General features: G+C 44.6%; 1 pseudogene; it reads right to left on the bottom strand.

Moving 5' to 3' along the window:
- Positions 1–10,878: 10,878 nt before the first annotated feature.
- On the bottom strand, positions 10,879–11,147 carry LOC102821293 (annotated as a pseudogene).
- Positions 11,148–16,782: the final 5,635 nt, after the last annotated feature.

The raw sequence follows: 16,782 nt of genomic DNA, 5'->3' as shown, positions 1-16,782 counted from the left end.
TTTATTGGTGGATACAAATGTCAATCAGCTTTGAAAGGCCCTACAACGCAGAAGTTTGCACGGGCAGGGGCGTGGCTTAGGCTATGGGAGGCGGAGCTTCGCTTATAGTTGTCTTAAATGTGCCTGAGGAGCCAGGAACGTACTGAAGTTCTTATTTTTAGAGAGGCAAACTTCGAAAAACAGGATTGCTTTGGGAGTTTCTTCTAGTCATTTGATATAAAAAAGGCATTGTGTGTGTGTTTGTCGTGGCAGCTATTATTAGTGTTTCAAAATCTAATAGTAACTAGCGTTTATGTAAGGCTTTACAGTTAGCAACTCACCGCAATACTTTTGGGTAATTGTGTGATGCTGTAAGTTCAGCACTGGACTGCGAACCAAAATGTCGGCGGTTCAAACCCAACAGCCGCTCCTAGGAAACCCTGTACAGGGTCAGAATGGACTTGACTGCACTTAACATTCCTAGGAGCTCTGGTGTGCACGAACGCAATGTCAGAGGTTCAAGCTCACCATCAGCTCCTAAGAAACTGTATAAAGGGTCGCTGTTACCAACAACATTCCTAACCCCATATGAACTATCACAAAGGGTAAGTAACTTGTCAATGGAAAGAATTAAACTCCCTGGAGAAGGAACCCATGTGCTCTTTACACTACACCACACCTTCATGTGATCATAGACACTGTCGGCCAGAGCCTGCCTTTTTCTTCCCTTTGGAAAGGAAAATTAATCTGAAAGTACCAGTACAACCGGAGGAAAAAAGGGCAAGAAGCACAGATTCCAATATTTGACGGGTGGATCTTATGTTGATGAGAACTCCGCTGCCACATTTACTGGCACCTTCTGGGAGCTGAGCCCCGGCCAGGAGCTGGTGATTCAGAAAGGAATAAGACTTAGAACCCAGAATGTGACAGTCCTATGGGGGATGAATGGCAGGGTGGAGGGGTAGTACATGAATAAATAGAAAAAATAACTCATTCTACCAGTGCTGGGCTAGAGGTGTAAGCTAGGTGTTGCAATAACCAACCAAGGAGAGAGAAACTAACTCTCTGTGGAGGTGTTGGTTGAGTCTAACATAACCAGCAGGCTAATGAGGAGTGGGAAAGCAAGGTCCACTGGAAAACTGTGTCTCCAGGAGGCCTGGGTGGAGGATGAATGTGGACAGGCAGAAGGTGATGGATATGAAGATGCAAAGGAAGTAGGATTCACAGAGTCAGTTTTGAATGCCAGTTCAGAGCTTAGGTATGGTAAGGGTGGGAGAGCGCAGCTGTTGGAGGACTTCAAGTTGGACAGTAACATGATCAAATTTGGGTTATGGAAAGGCCAGTCTGGTGCAGATGAGGGTGGACTGGACTCCAGGTGGGTAGACAGAAGGCAGGCACTGTGGGTTTGATTTTTCAATTTTCATCCTGAGGCGTGATAGGTGATTTCCACCTTGCCTCCCTGAAGGGTCCACTGAAAGTCTCACTCAACCTCCAGTTTTCCTTAAATCTCATTGCCAACTTTCTTCAGGAGATGAAAGGTGGACTTTGAGGGGGTTGAAACTCTCGCCTCCTCCTCTCGTCTCAGCTTCTCCCAAAAAGGGTCCACATTGGCTGTCTTCTCTTTCTCACTTTCCATTCACTCCTCAGCCCACTGCAATCTGGCGTTCACTCCCACAATACCACTGAAATTCCCTCTTCCAAGATTACCAGTGACCTCCTGAGGAACAGAATCCGACAGACCCTTTCAGTCTTTAATTACTGGGTCTAGTCCTTCTGCTGGGCTTGAGCCAGTTGACTATACCTAACTTTATAAAATATCATAGAATTGTATAAACTCTTTAAAATAGAGATTCCAAGGCCTCTCTGCATCAGAATGGTGAGGGACAGGAATCTGTATTGTTCATATTCCCTCAGTGTACTTGAGAACCGTTACTCTAACCTAATAACTCTGACACCTTGTTCTCCTGGCTTTCCTCTAGCCTCTCTTTCTCTTTGGCCTCTGTGGGCTCTTCTTCCTTGCTCTCTGGGCCTTCCTTGATGCTCTTTTCTTCCTTCCAATGGTCTCAAACTTCTTTATGCCCAGGCCACCTCCTGATCAGGGTTTCGCTTGATCACACTCCCTGGGGGAATTTATTGGAATTCAGGGTATAAGGAGAGTGCACTTTGGAGAGCCCCCTTTGATTCTGAACACTCCGCCAAGAAGCCTTGCCATTCCCAGGCGTATCTTGTTGAGACTTTCTGCCTCAAGGAATTCCTTGATGATTTCATCCACTCCCATGGTTTTCATGGCCAATACCATTCTAAAGTTTGATGACTCCTGTTTTCCTCTCTACAAGTTCGGCCTTTCTTTTGAGCTCCAGACCTAAATGTCCAGTTACCCACTAGCCATCCCCACTGGAATGTTCCACAGACCTTTCTAACTCAGTGTGACTCTATCATCGTCCCTAATCTGGTCTCCCTGCATTTCCCATCTCAGTCAATGGTACCACTCACTTAATTGCTCCTCTAGCAACCAGGGAGTTGTTCTTCACACTTCCTCCTTCCATCTCCCACTCCCAGTCAGCCATGAGTCTGCCAATTCTGACTCCTAACTGCCTCCTGATGACAGCCCCTTCTGGCCACTTTCCTGGAGCTACCTACATTCAGTACACCATAATCTCATCTGCAGGATTGTAACAAATTCTTAATGGAACTTCCTGCCTACAGTCTTGTCTTTTATCAATCCATTCTCCATATCATAGTCAGCACGGTCCATTTACAACCCAAATCTCACCACCGTATTTCCCAGCCACTGAACACATCACCTACTGGTAACATATGGATGCCTTGGTCTGGAATTTAAGACCCTCCATGATGTGGCCTTCATGGTGTGGCCTTCCATTGGCGTGGCTCAAAGATTCATCCTCCTTCATCCCCTGTACGTGAAACCCCAGCGACACCAACTCAGCTCTTCACATACTGATTAATATCTCACCTTTGCTTAAGTGTCCATCCTGTCCACATTCTTCCTCTGCCACTTTGTCCTTTTCATTGTGTAAGCCCATAGGCTTTTGTCCTAAGCTTGCACTTCTCAGAATTCCATCAACTGCAACCACAAGAGTCTTCTTTGCTCCCACCTGATGCATATTTCTGTCACTTCTCTTCTTCACCATTTTGTACTTGAGTTTAATTTTATGTCTTCTGTGACCTCCTTGAGAGCAAGGACCTTGTCCTATTCATTCATATATATGTATACACACACACACACACACACTCACAGAGCTTTTTATTGTGAATTGATTGGTAGTTTACTTGGCAGAACATTGGTTTTGCACTCAACCAATCACATCTTGTTTCACTGCAATGGTTGCAATCCCCTCCATGCGCTATCAGTTAACAGTATTTGCCTCTATTCCTGCTTTGTTTTCTTGTTTTGTTTTGGTGTACACAAAAACACGTAGGAATGTATAACCGTTTAAACAGCCAAGGGGCATGTTTTGCTGCCAGCACACAGCCTTTCTCTTTCCATGAGTCTGGAGTCCTCAGCTGCTGTATCTCTTCATGCCATCACCTCTGCCTCCATTTTTGGTGTCGCTGCTTCTCTGGTTAGGGTCCCACATTCTGCTCATGCTCTTCCTTCTTGATAGTCCTAGGGTCCTGTTACTGGAATGTAAGATTAACTATTCCCTGTTTTTTGTTACACAACTTCTACCTTTACAGTTGTGAAAAATCACAGTTAGTCATGATAACAATTACTTACTATTGAATCAAAAGAATCCTATCCCATCCCCATCTCCTTTCACCATACTCATCTAGACAAGATGAAAACTATTCAGTGGGGATTCTACCTTCCCCTCCTCATTCTGAAACTAAATTTTCTCTTGAGAGCTTGTAAGTCAGCCACTTCGTGCCTTTATAGCCCCTGAATTTTAGGTAGCCAATAACTCATCTGCCTGTCCCTACCCACCCGGCAGATTCATACATTCTTGGGTTCCACACAGAACTGAATCAAGAGTAGATGGTGAGCAAATGTGTCAGGAATGAATGCATGAATGAATGAATGAGGTGGGTAGGTGGTGTACCACTCTTCAAATTCAGTTCTTGTCATTCATTCCACAAGCCTCCACTTCCATTTCTACCATGCCCTTTCATGTGCTGCCCCAGCTGTTTAAAATGGCCTGTCGTGGGCAGTCTTCTGGAATCAGTTAGCAATTGGATCAGTTGCAAGTAACAGAGATTGGAAAAATCTCAAAGTTTTATTTTTCTCATGAAACAAGAAGCTGTCTGCTTGGCGTGAGTCTCAGTGATCTTATCAAGGACCTTGTTGAGCCATCACATGATGGTTGATACACCTCTAGCATCTCCCTTGTGTACCTGGACACTAAAAAAGGAAGAACAAAGGACAAGCCAGTGATTGTCAGCTAACTTAGTGCCCTTATAAGAGACTTGGTTGAAATGGTGTCACATGATAGTTATTACTTGCCAGATGCCTGACTTACGTTTTCTTATTTATCCTCAGCACCATCCAGCCAGGACAGTTAAAAAAAATTTTTTTTTATAAAGTTTTTAGTGTGAATTGAGTAAAGGTTTACAGACAAGAGCATCAGCTTTACATTCAATAAATCATATATTTTATCTCTCTTCCATAGCTACAATCTTCCCAATGGAACAGTTAACCTAATCCTTCCCCAGGTTTCCTATTTGCATTCCACTCACCTTCCTATGCTTTCTCAATTTTGTCCTTAGAAAAATGTTGCCCTTTTGATTTTAAACAATTGACAATTTTATGGTGAGTATACCTTGCTAGTGTTGTTGGCTGAAAATTGGATCATAAGGGTGAGTTCCTTTCCAAACCTGAAGGGTGGTTGAGGATCATAGTCACAGGTTCCTTCAGTCTCTTCTGACCAATAAATCAGTTTAAAAAAAAAAGAATAATTTTGAGTTTTGTTCTACATATTCTCCCACTCTATCCAGCACCCTCTAGTGGAATCCCTTTCAGGGCAGTTGGTCATGGTAGCTGGGCACCATCTAGTTCTTCGGGTCTCTGAGTCGTGGAGACTGATGGTCACATGTTCCGTTAATCCATTGGACTAATTGATTCCAAACGTTGTCAATTCTTATCACCCTTCTTTCTTCCACACATGGAGAAACCAATAGCTGTACCAGGGCAGTTTTTATTATCCTCATTTTTCAGATGAAGGTCAAGGCTTTGAGTTCCCAGGGTCACCAGTTGCCAGTAGCAGAACCAGGATCTGAATATCAATCTGCATCATGATCAACCCAAGTTCTTTCTTTTACACTGTGTGGTGCAATGGATTTCCTTTTATGTGGCCTTTCTGGCCCTGGGTTTGTAATTCTACAAGAGTCATTTGATCCTCCTTTAGATAAGTGACTTCCTTCCATGAGGTGGAAGGGGTTGGTTTACCGCAAATCTGTTCCTATTGTTTACCGTTTGCTTTCTATAAATAATAATAATGGTTTTCAATTGCCAACAATGTATAAATGCCTTATGTGTATGACCCAAATGGATCACACAACAGAATCCTTATCCCAGTAGTCTTAATAGCACTGCTTGTAACTTTGAGGTAACAGCGATGCTTCTGTCCTTTGTTTATTTCCAAATCTCCAGCTGTCAGTACAGTATATACAGCATAATAAGTGCTCAATAAATTATCAGAGACAGCCTTATATGGGCTATGGCCCTGGATTGGAATAGGAAGTGGTGTGGTGCGAGATGAATCTGATTCTCCTACCATACCTACCTCATACCTGGAGTCCTCTCCATCCACACCTGACCAGGCAGTTCTTTAACACCCTGGCAACCCCTCCATCTTAGCCCCGAGGATTCAGTGATAGGGGATATGACTGCCTCACATGCTCATATTCTAGCAGAACAGAGTGGGTTTCAGACAGCAGGGCCTAGCAGCAGAAGATGAGAAGAAGCTGTCTTGATTGAGGCGCTTCATCCTGAGATGTTCTTGTTACTTCCAGGTTGACCCCGCCCTGAGTTACACACTGGTACTTCTTTAAGAAATCACTTGACTGTATGGTTGGCCTATGAGTTCTGTGAGACATTGGCAAAGAATTGCTAAACCCAAAGATGTGAGGGGCAGGGGATTAGTTCATGTTAGAGATGACAAAGTGGTGTTGGTGTTGACTCTATTCACAACAGAATGAAAAGTGCCCAGTCCTGCATAATCATAATTATTACACCTAAGCTGCTGCCATCGTGTCAGTCCATCTCATTGGGGGGTCTTCCTCTTTTTCACTGGCTCTCCATTTTATCCAGCATAATGTCCTTCTCCAAGGATAGGTCCCTTCTAATAAATGTCCCAAATATGAGAGACAAAGTCTTGCCCTTCTGGCTTATCCGGAACATTCTGGCCATATTTCTTCCAACACAAATTTGTTTGTTCTGGCAGTTCATGGTACTTTCAATATTCTCCAACACCATAATTCAAATGCATCTATTCTATGGTCTGCCTCATTCATCATCCAACTTTCACATACATATGGGGCAAATGAAAATACTATGGCTTGGGTCATACTGACAGTTGACATCAGGCTGACATCTTTGCTCTTGAACACTTTAAAGAGGTCTTGTGCAGAAGATTTACTTAATGCGATATGTTGTTTGATTTCTTGGCTGCTGCTTCCATGGGTGTTGATTGTGGATCCAAGTAAAATGAAGTTTTTGATAACTTCAATCTTTTCTCCGTTCATCACGATGCTATTTATTGGTCCAGTTGTGACAATTTTCATTTTTCTTTATTTTGAATTTAAATCCATATTGAAAGCAGTAGTCTTTGATCCTCATCAGTATTTCCAGTCTTCTTCACTTCCTGCAAGCAATGTTGTGTTATCAGCATATGGTGAGTTTTGATGAGTCTTCCTCCAATCCTAATGCCAACACTCTTCTTCATATAATCCAGCTTCTCCAATATGTTCTCGTCATACAGTTGGAATAATATGGTAAAAGGATACAATCCTGGCACACACCTTTGATGATTTTAAGCTGTTTAGTATCCCATTGTTCTGTTCAAACAACTGCCTCTCTGTGTATGGACAGGTTCCTCATGAGCACAATGAAGAGTTCTGGAATATTCATTCTCCGCAATGTACCCATAGCTTGTCATGATCCATACAGTTGGAAGCCTTTGCATAGTCAATAAAGTACAGGTAAACATCGTTCTGGTATTCTCTGCTTTCAGCCAAGAATCATCTGACATCAGCAAGGATATTCCTTGTTCCACAACTTCTTCTGAATCCAGCTTGAATTTTTGACAGTTCCTTGTCGATGTTTTTAAATCTGTTACAAGTGTTTTTAAATCACCTTCAGCAAAATTTTACTTGCATGTGATATTAAGTGATATTGTTTGATGATTTCCTCATTCTGTCTAGTCACTTCTCCTTGGAATGGGTACAATGTGGTTTGACATCGCAGTCTGGAAAACAGAGTGGACATTTGGAACATACTTAACTTCTGCCTCATAGGAACCAGTTTTGAGTTGATCCTTATAAGAGAAATTATTCATTCAGTTGGCCTCTGTCACATCTCTCTGAGGCTCATTCCTGGTCTAATCCTGGTCTGTCCATCATGTATCTTACTCCATGGCTCCCAGAATGTTCTCCCTGCCACGTTTTTCTCTTTTTTTCCCTTTAATAAAATGTAACTATCCTGAGTCCTAGTAACAGACAGAATTAGTTTGACTTTATTGCTTCTTTTTATATATTTTGTTTTCTACTTTATTAATTTCTGCTATCATCTTTGTTATGTCCTTTAATTTGGGACTCTTTAACTGTTTGAGATGGAGATTTAGTTGACTTCCTTATTTACTAATCTATACATTGTTGTTTCTAAGTGCCATCAAGTCATTTCCGACCCATAGCAACCCTGTATAGGGTTTCCAAAGGGTGACTGGTGAGCTTGAACCAGTGACCTTGTGGTTCAAACTGACTTTGCAGTCCAGTGCATTAGCCCACAGTGCCACACCAGGACTCCATCTATATATTGAAAGTTGTAACCTTCCCTAGAGGTACAGCTTTAACTGCACCTCACGTCTTTTAATGCCATCATTTCATTATTGTTATTTCCAAATGTCTAATTTCCATTAAAAATTAATTGTTTTTTTTTAATCCATAAGTTATTTAGAAACTTACTTTGTAAAAATTTCAATATTATCTAGTTATTGACTATTTTGTTATTGATTTGTGGCTTCATACCTCAGTGTCTGTCATTCTTTAAAATTTGTTGAGATGTTTTTAATACAACCATTTGGTGAGTGTATTATAACAAATTACCACCAACTTGGTGGCTTAAAACATGACAAGTTTATTATCTGACACTTCTGGAGGTCAAAAGTTGGGAATGAGTCTCACTGGGTGTCATGGATTGACTTGTATCCATCCCCACCCTCCCGTATACATTGTCTTGACTGGGTCAGGATCCTGAGTGGCTTGGCAGTTATGTAATGATGTCATGGGTAGCTATGTGATGACCCCCCATGATGTGATATGATTGATAAACCAGTAAGAGAATTAAGGGTGGGATTGTTGTTGTTAAGTGCCATTGAGTTGGTTCCAATTTATAGCCACCCTATATAGGGTTTCTAAGGAGCAGCTGATGGATTTGAAGTGCCAACCTTGTGGTTCACCATCCAGTGTTGCTCCTACAGGGCGGGATGCAATACCTTTAATCCCATCACAGTTCTGACCTGAGGTCAGGGGAGCTTCCCTGGGATGTGGCTTTGTAGCACTGGTTACGTATACGTGATAAAAGGAGGGAGGTGAGCAAAGATCAGGGAGACCTGCTGCCAGCATGAAGGAAGAACTAGGAGTAGAATGCACCCTTTGGACCTGGATTGCTGAACTGTGACTTGGAAGACAGACACCAAGACACATGGATGTTGCCACGGAACGTTGGGCTTACAGATGCTAACAGGAGACAAGGGCCTTCTCAGAGATGACAGACAGAGAATGTCTTCTCCTAGAGCCAACACTCTTAATTTAGACCAGCATCTTAAACTTGTTGTTGTTGCTAAATGCCATCAAGTTGGTTCCGACCCATAATGACCCTGTTTCCAAGGAGCAACTGGTGAGCTTGAACTGCCAACCTTGCAGTTCAAACCGACTTTGCAGTCTAGCACATTAACCCACAGCGCCACACCAGGACTCCCGTGTCTTAAACTACGAGATGATAAATCTCTGTTTGTTGAAACCATGCATATGAGGTATTTCTGTAACAACAATGCTGGATAACTGAGACTTCCAGCGGAAAGCTCTTTCTCTGAGGGCTCTGGGGGAAAATCTTTGTCTAGCTCAGTTTCTGTTCCTTGGGTTTTTGATGATCTCTGCATGGTCCTTATCTTTCTCCCATTGGCACTGGCTTCTCTGTGTCTGATCTGTTCATTTCATATCTCAAAAGTTATTAGGTTTATACTCAATCCACAATAAAAACCTTTGGAAAAAAAGTTATTAGGTTTAGACACACTATAGACTGATAAGGTCTCATTAACATGACAAAGAAAATGCTATTCCCAAATGGGATTGCATCTACAGGTAGAGAATTCCAGCACATAATTTTGGGGGGGACACAATTCGATTTATAATACTGGGCTAAAATCAAAGTGTTTCCATGCTGCATTCCTTCTGGGGGCTCTAGGGGAGAATCTGTTTCTTTTTTCCTACCTCCCGGAGGCTTCCTTTCATCTTTAAAGCCAGCAGTGGCTGGTGGTATCTTTCTCATGCCACCTCACTGTGCCATAGATTGTTCCGTCCTCTTCCACGTCTGAGGACACGATGACTGTACTGAGCACAACCAGGTAATCTAGTGTAATCTCCTTATCTTAAGGTCAGCTGATTAGCAACCTTACTCCATATCTGCAACCTTAATATCTTTTTGCCACGTAACATAACATATCCATAGGTTCGGGGGGATTAGGGCATCTTTGGAGAGGGCTATTCTGCCTGCCAAGGTCAGCTTGGGTAAATTTTTCATATGCAGCAGAGAAGAATGTCTATTCTGTAGTTGTTCTGCTAGGTCAAGTTTGCTTACCTTTTTGTTCAAATTCTCTGTACCAGTACTGGATTTTTAAAGTCTTCTTGTTCTATTTGGGGTCGCTATAATTCAGAATCAACTTGATTGCAGTGGTTTGATTTTGGGATTTGTCCTCTAAGTTCTTGAGAGAGGTGTGTTAAGGGATCCCATAAGGATTGTGGATTTGTCAACTTTTCCTTTTGTATCTGTCAATTTTTACTCTATGTATCATAAAGCTTTTTAATATGTACATTTGTTGTTCTTGAGTGCCTTCGAATTGGTTCTACTCATAGATAACCTGTATAGGATTTCTGAGGAGCAGCTGATGGGTTTGAACTTATGACCTTGGGGTTTAAAGTTCAGTGGTGATCCTACAGTACCACACCAGGAGTCCTAATATGCACATACAAAGCTGTAATTTTATACTTTAATTAGTAATTGACTCTTTTATCATCATGAAATGTCCCTTTTATCTCTGGTTCTTGTCTTAAGGCCTACTTTGTAGTAAGCATAGGTGTGCCAGCTTTTTTTTTTTGATTAGTCCACATGCATTTTTTTCCTATCCTTTTTTTTTTTTAAGTTAACACACACATATCAGCAGATTTATTTGTTTTGAAAGGAATGAATTGTAAGGAAAGAAAAAAATGAGGCAGGGAAAAAGTATTCAATAGTAAATAAATACAAATGAAAGCCGTTTTGCTAATTGTTTTATAACCACAGCTAACTAGTACAGAGAAGGCCCCTGTACAAACCAACACAATGAAGCGTCAAAGATGGAGGAGTTCCCTTAGCAAGGCTGAAGGTGTCAGTCTCTGGTATTTGGAATTGAGGCTGCAGTCCATGGTTTTGGATGGCTCACTGGGTGTGTGGGCCCAGTCCATGCTTTAACCAGATTTTTACAGAAGAATGGTCACTTAGACCAGGTAGAAGTAGATGAAATGCTTAGTTTCATGTGTCACATAACTACCGAAGTTTCTCCCCACAATGCAGTGCCAGGTGGGTTTGTACTTCTTGTCAAACTCCTTCTTGATGTGGGCTGCGATGTCCTTCTCGATGTTGTATTTCTTTAGCTCTGCGTAGTGCACTCCACTGAGTCCTGTTGCATCTCCTCAGACAGGTTGGCATTTTTGATCACAGCCTTTCGGTCACACATGGTTCCCAGGGAGCACACACACGGGCCGACTGGGGTGGCGGTCTCCTGGGGGAGGCATTAGAGCAGCTCAAGCCCAGTTAGTGGTGCTGTAGCTAGCAAAGTCATGGCGCATCTTCCTACCATTTTATTTTCAATCTTTCTATCAGAGTTATTTTTTAATTCAGTCTGACAAATGATCCTGTTTGTCAATAATCCAGTCTAATAATGTTAATATTTTTGGGATGTTTATCTTTGTATATTTAATGTCATTACCCATTTGCATTAAATTTAAGTTAGATTAACCAATTTGCTATTTATTTTAGCTGGATATGGACTTAAGGAGGAAGAGGGGATTTTGTTGAAGGGAAGAGTCATGAGGGCATATTTTCTTGTCCGTTAGAATGATCAAGTAGACAAGGATAAGTTTGCAGTTCAGGAGTGATGCTCTTGAGAAGGTGAGTGGGATGGGTCCAGTACACAAGTACCTTTGATGGAAGCAGGGACAATTCAGTCAGAGAGAAAGAATGGAAGGCGGAGACCGTGGGTGGGGACAGTGTAGGACTGGTGGTGGGGTGATAAGGGAAGATTGGGGTGTACAGAGTTGTGGGAGATTTGAGGAGAACAAGGGTCTAACACAACTGTCTTGGAGAGTAGGACTTCAGACCAGGGACGTGTGCTGAATGTGCAGGGAAGGAGGAAATGCCTCTTGGAGGTCTCCAGACAGAACCTCATGTTTTCTGGATCCACTTTCAAATGTACAGGTGTGGATGCTGAATTTGGTCAGGCTGGACATCACCAACTGAGGGACACAGACGGATAGTGTTTATTTGCACATAAATCAGTACAAAGGAGGGCAAGCGGGTTGTTATGGATTGAATTGTTTCTTCCCCTTCAAAAAATGTGTTGTGAATTCTAACCTTATACGTGTGGTTGGAGTCCTGGTGTGGCACTGTAGGGTAAGCACTGGACTGCAAAATCAGTTTGAACTGCAAGATTGGTGGTTCAAACACATCAGCCACTCCTTGGAAACCCTATAAAGGTTCGCTATGGTCAGAACTGAGTTGGAACCGACTGTATGGCACTTTACAACAACATACGTGTGGTTATCATCCCATTTGGCAATGGATTTTGTTAATATGGCAGTATTTGTGTTTGGTGTGTTTTAAGTCAATCTCCTTTGAGATATAAAAAAGCAAATTAAGCAGCAAGTGGCGAAGGGGACAAATCGATGCCATGCCCGTGAAGATCACCAAGGAGCTATGAACAGAAGCTGAAGAGAGACAAAGACCTTCCCCAGAGTGGACAGAGACAGAAAGCCTTCCCTTGTAACCAGCAAGCTGGATTCGGACTTCTAGTCTCCTGAGCTGTGACGGAATACAATTCTGTTTGTCAAACCCAACCACTTGTGGTATTTCTCTTAGAACAGCACTACATAATGAAGACACTAGGCATATATGCTTGCAGTTTCATTCCGCTTGATGACAAAAATGTAAAAATATCTTTAAAAATGAATCTGGATTCATTCTGAGGTAAAATGGGAAAAGAGAGCACATGCTTTTTTTTCTCCAGATAACACAGACTTCAAATACATTTTTTCCTATTTGAAGTGCCAGATTCAGCTATACCTGGCCCTAGTCCTCATGGGGCGAATTCACTCTTGTTGGAAGTCAGGGAAGCTTTGGAAAGTCTGGTGTGACCTGGAGTCCTGGTGTGGTGATGTGGATTTAACGCGCTGGACTGCAAAGTTGGTTTGATCTACAAGGTCGGTGGTTCAAGCTCACCAGCCGTTCCTCGGAAACCCTATACAGGGTTGCCATGGGTCCAAACTGACTCGATGGCACCTAACAACAACAATTGGTGTGACCCATTCCTTGACCCTTGATGGACTCCCTGGCCATTTCACAGTGGTCAACTGAGGGCAAGGTCCCATGAAGAGTAGTGACAATGTTGATAGAGTAGGAAGGGAGAGCATTTGTTCTTAAGCTAGCGTGGATAGGGAGAGCTGGGGATGGCGTGAGCACTACAGGTGTTGGGGGGCAGTAGACCCTGATGCTTACCTGAAGGAGAGGTAAGTGTCAGGGGCCCAGATTGACTATGGGGGAGGGGAAGGAGTTAAAATAGAATAGGGTCCTTCCCCTACCCTACCTCATCTCTCCAGGACCCCAAGGGAAGACAACACTTGGGGGAACAGGCAAGTGTCTCGGACATATTGGGCTCCAGTTCCCAGAACTGGGGCACGAGGTGGGGATGGTGTGCTAGAAATGAGGCCAAAGCTCAGTTATCAGAACTGGGACACTTTCCGTGTGGGATTTTTTTTTTTTTTTTTTAACATCCTTCTGCTTCAGTCCTGAGGCACGGAGTACATCTGAACCTAAGACGAGCAGAACCTATGTGTTTTCGGGGGGATATGTGGGGTTAGGTGAGGCCAGAGGCTGTTCATGAAAGCCCCCCCATCAGCCTTTGCCCATCGCTGCTCCCTCCTGCCCAGCAGCCCCCTTCAAAGAAGAGTCTTGAAATAAACATCATATTTATTTTGAATATTCAGATTTACAAAAACAAAAAAGTAACAAAAAACCATGACATATATCACACACACATACACATGTCGTAGCTCATGTCACTTTATATACAAAATGGGGCGAGGAGGAGGAAGAGGGGGGAGGGCTGGGGTCAGTGGGTGGTCAGTAGGGGGCACTAATTCACAGTGTCAGATGAGACATGCTTGCTCACTGCTCAGCCTGGGCCCAATGAGCCCCTTCCCCAACCAGCACAGGGAGGGGGTATGGTGGCGTTTGGAGTGGCAGACTGTTGGGACATGGGGAGTAAGGACCGTGGTCCCATCTCTAGGAGGGAGCCAAGGGTGCTGGGAACTTAGAAAAGGAAGAACCCCATTCTGGGGAAGAGGGGTACCCCATCTCATGGACATAGCACTGACCTTAGAGTCTCCCTGTATCTCAGCTGTGTGGCCTCAGAGCCACTCACCTCTCTGCCTCAGTTCCCTCATCTGTAAAATGGTGGCTTTGGCCCAAGCCTGGGGTCCTAGGTCATGCTCAACTGTGATGAGAAGACATGGCCCTTGGGACGTGGGTTGGAGGCAGTAGTCACCAAGCTGGGGTTAGATCTGGCAGGTAAGAGCTGTGAAGCACCAGGTATGTGCAGGAGGTGGCCCACAGCAGGAGTTGAAGGTGATCAACTTCCTTGTCTGGGACCCTGGGAGACACTCTAGCTTCCTGCTCCCTTTCTGCTCTCCTGGAAACTGCTGAGTTAGGGAAGGGCTGAGGCTGCCAGAGGAACACAATCTCTCTGGTGGCCTCACTCAGGGGGGACCCTGAGGCTGGCCCAGCCATGCCTGTTCCTCTGACCCATGGGATGGTGAATGAGGTCAGCCATATCCCTTCAGGCCGAACTCCCCACTCCATTCCCCACACAGAGTGGGGGGTACCCGCTCCCTTGAACTGAGGGGTGGGACCTATATGTAACCTGCTGTAGTTTGCAATCCGGACTCCATCACTTGCTGGCTGATCTACACTGGGCAAGTTATATAGGGTATCTGTGCTCCAGTCCTCTCACCTGTAGCATGGGGCTAAGAATAGTCTTAATACATAATCGTGTTGGGAGGACAATCAATTGCCTGTGGCCTGACACTAAGATTGTAATAAACGTGGGCACCATCATTGTGATCTACCAGGGACAAGCACCAAGTCTAGCTTCTCTTGCCCTGTCTTCTTGGATGCCCCAGGCGCAGCTGAAGAATACACAAGATCTCAAGGACGAATCCAACTAGCAGATGCTGGATGAAGGAATGTGGACTTTAGGTTCCATCTTCCTGGAATGGAAACGGGGCCTCAGGCCCCTCAGCAAACAACCAGACTCACAATCAACACTCTAACCTCATCATTTGTTCCTATTTCTTCCAGAGGACTGACCAGGCTGACTCAGTGCAGAAATGAGACTCAGATGTCTCGTCATCACCATGACAAAGCATAAAGGATGTGGGATGATGTGCCTGGGTGGACTCAAGTGACCGAACAAGTTCCATCACCTCCCTCCTAATACCCTTTCCTTCCCTCGAGACCCCCAGAAAAAAGCTACTTCTCTAAAAACAATAACATAACCCCAACACAGCCCAGCATCCCCAAAATCTAAGTTCCGAATTCTGTCATCACCCAGCAACAGCACGTGTCGTTATGGATGAGACACTTGACCCAGCACTTGGGCTGATGTCATTGGCTGTTACCAGGGCAACCTAGATCTCAGTAGATTTGGGCTGAGCACACCATCCATTGCTTCTACTTCCAGGGGGAGTTGGACAAGAGATGCTGAATAATCTATTTGTGCTCTTGAAATGGAAACAAGGATCTGGGGGCTGGAGGCAACAAGTTTTGAAGAAGCTTCCATGGCATTGGGTCCCACAGGCTCCAGGATCATGTGACCAGGAAAATGAAGAGGGGGAAGATAAGCTAGAGGAGAGGCAACAGTGCCCACATGAGTCAGGTACCTGGAAGCTGGCAGGGGTAGGACACCTGTATTTGTAACTTATCATTCCTGCAACCTCCTGGGAGGTACTAAGATATTTGGGTGTTATATAAAGGAAAATGTCCCAACTGTTCTCTTAGAAAGCATCCTGAACTCTCAAATGCCTATCTCATGGGTTTAGGCTAGACTCACAGATCCTTGAAAACAGGCAGTACGGTTTCAGGGGAAAAGCACGGAGAAGGGAGTCAGAAGGCCTGTATTCTAGTCCTGGCTCTGCCCCACTGTGCTGTGTGATTCTGTGCAAGTTGCTTGCCCTCTCTGAGCTCTTCCCCAGAATGGATGGCCTTTCTTAGTCTGACATTTTCCCATGTCTTGGTGGTGCTGGGTTCAAGCTGGGGATCATGAAGCCACCAGTCCTCTGAGACGGCCTCATCCAGGCAAAGGTGCCAGATGGGGGATTCAGAGGTGGGTGATTTTTGACAGTCCACATGTGAAGCTGGCCTGCCTTGAACCCTGCCTTTGACCCTGACTCTCTGGAGCCAGTGACTGGCCCTGACTCCAAAAGCCCTATCCTGACTCCAAGTGCTGTCCAGTCCCATAATCTCTTCTGGGTCTCCCAGGGGGATCCTGGGCTTGCCCTGCCTTATGCACTTGGAATCAGAGGCCATATTATGTTCAGTCTAGAGGGCCTCTCAGAAATGACCAAAGCCAGGGCCTCAGTTCACAGATGAGAAAGCCCAAGCCCAGAGAGGGCAAAGTTGTACAGAAGGTTTCAGAGCAGGTGAGCAGTAGGGCTGGCTAGGAATCAAAACTCTCCTTGTGTCTACTGCTCTTTCTGCGCACCACCCCACACCTCTGGCCCCTCCCTCAGCTTCTTTCCCTCCCCAGAGGCAGGCTGAGGGAGGGGCCACAGAGGGAGGGGCCAGGGGAGGCTCTCCTGTGGCAGGGAGTGGCCATGCCAGTGGCACTGCTGTGGGTGAACACAACAGATGATGGATGTGGGCTGGGCGTGGAATGGACATTCAAACAGCTTCACACAATGGACCAAAGAAGGAGGGGTAGGAGGAAGGGCGCAGGCTGTTGGGGGGAGCTTCCATATCAGCTTCCCTGCCTCTATCATTCCCTTTTCAGCTAGGGGGTGGGGGTGGGGGTGGGGGGCTGCTCTACAGCTTCTTCTGGC

The sequence above is a fragment of the Chrysochloris asiatica genome, unplaced genomic scaffold, assembly GCF_000296735.1.
Source record: "Chrysochloris asiatica unplaced genomic scaffold, ChrAsi1.0 scaffold00076, whole genome shotgun sequence".
In the NCBI taxonomy this organism is placed as follows: Eukaryota; Metazoa; Chordata; class Mammalia; order Afrosoricida; family Chrysochloridae; genus Chrysochloris; species Chrysochloris asiatica.
The sequence above is the reverse complement of the archived record's forward strand: the minus strand, read 5'-3'. Positions and strand labels throughout refer to the sequence as shown.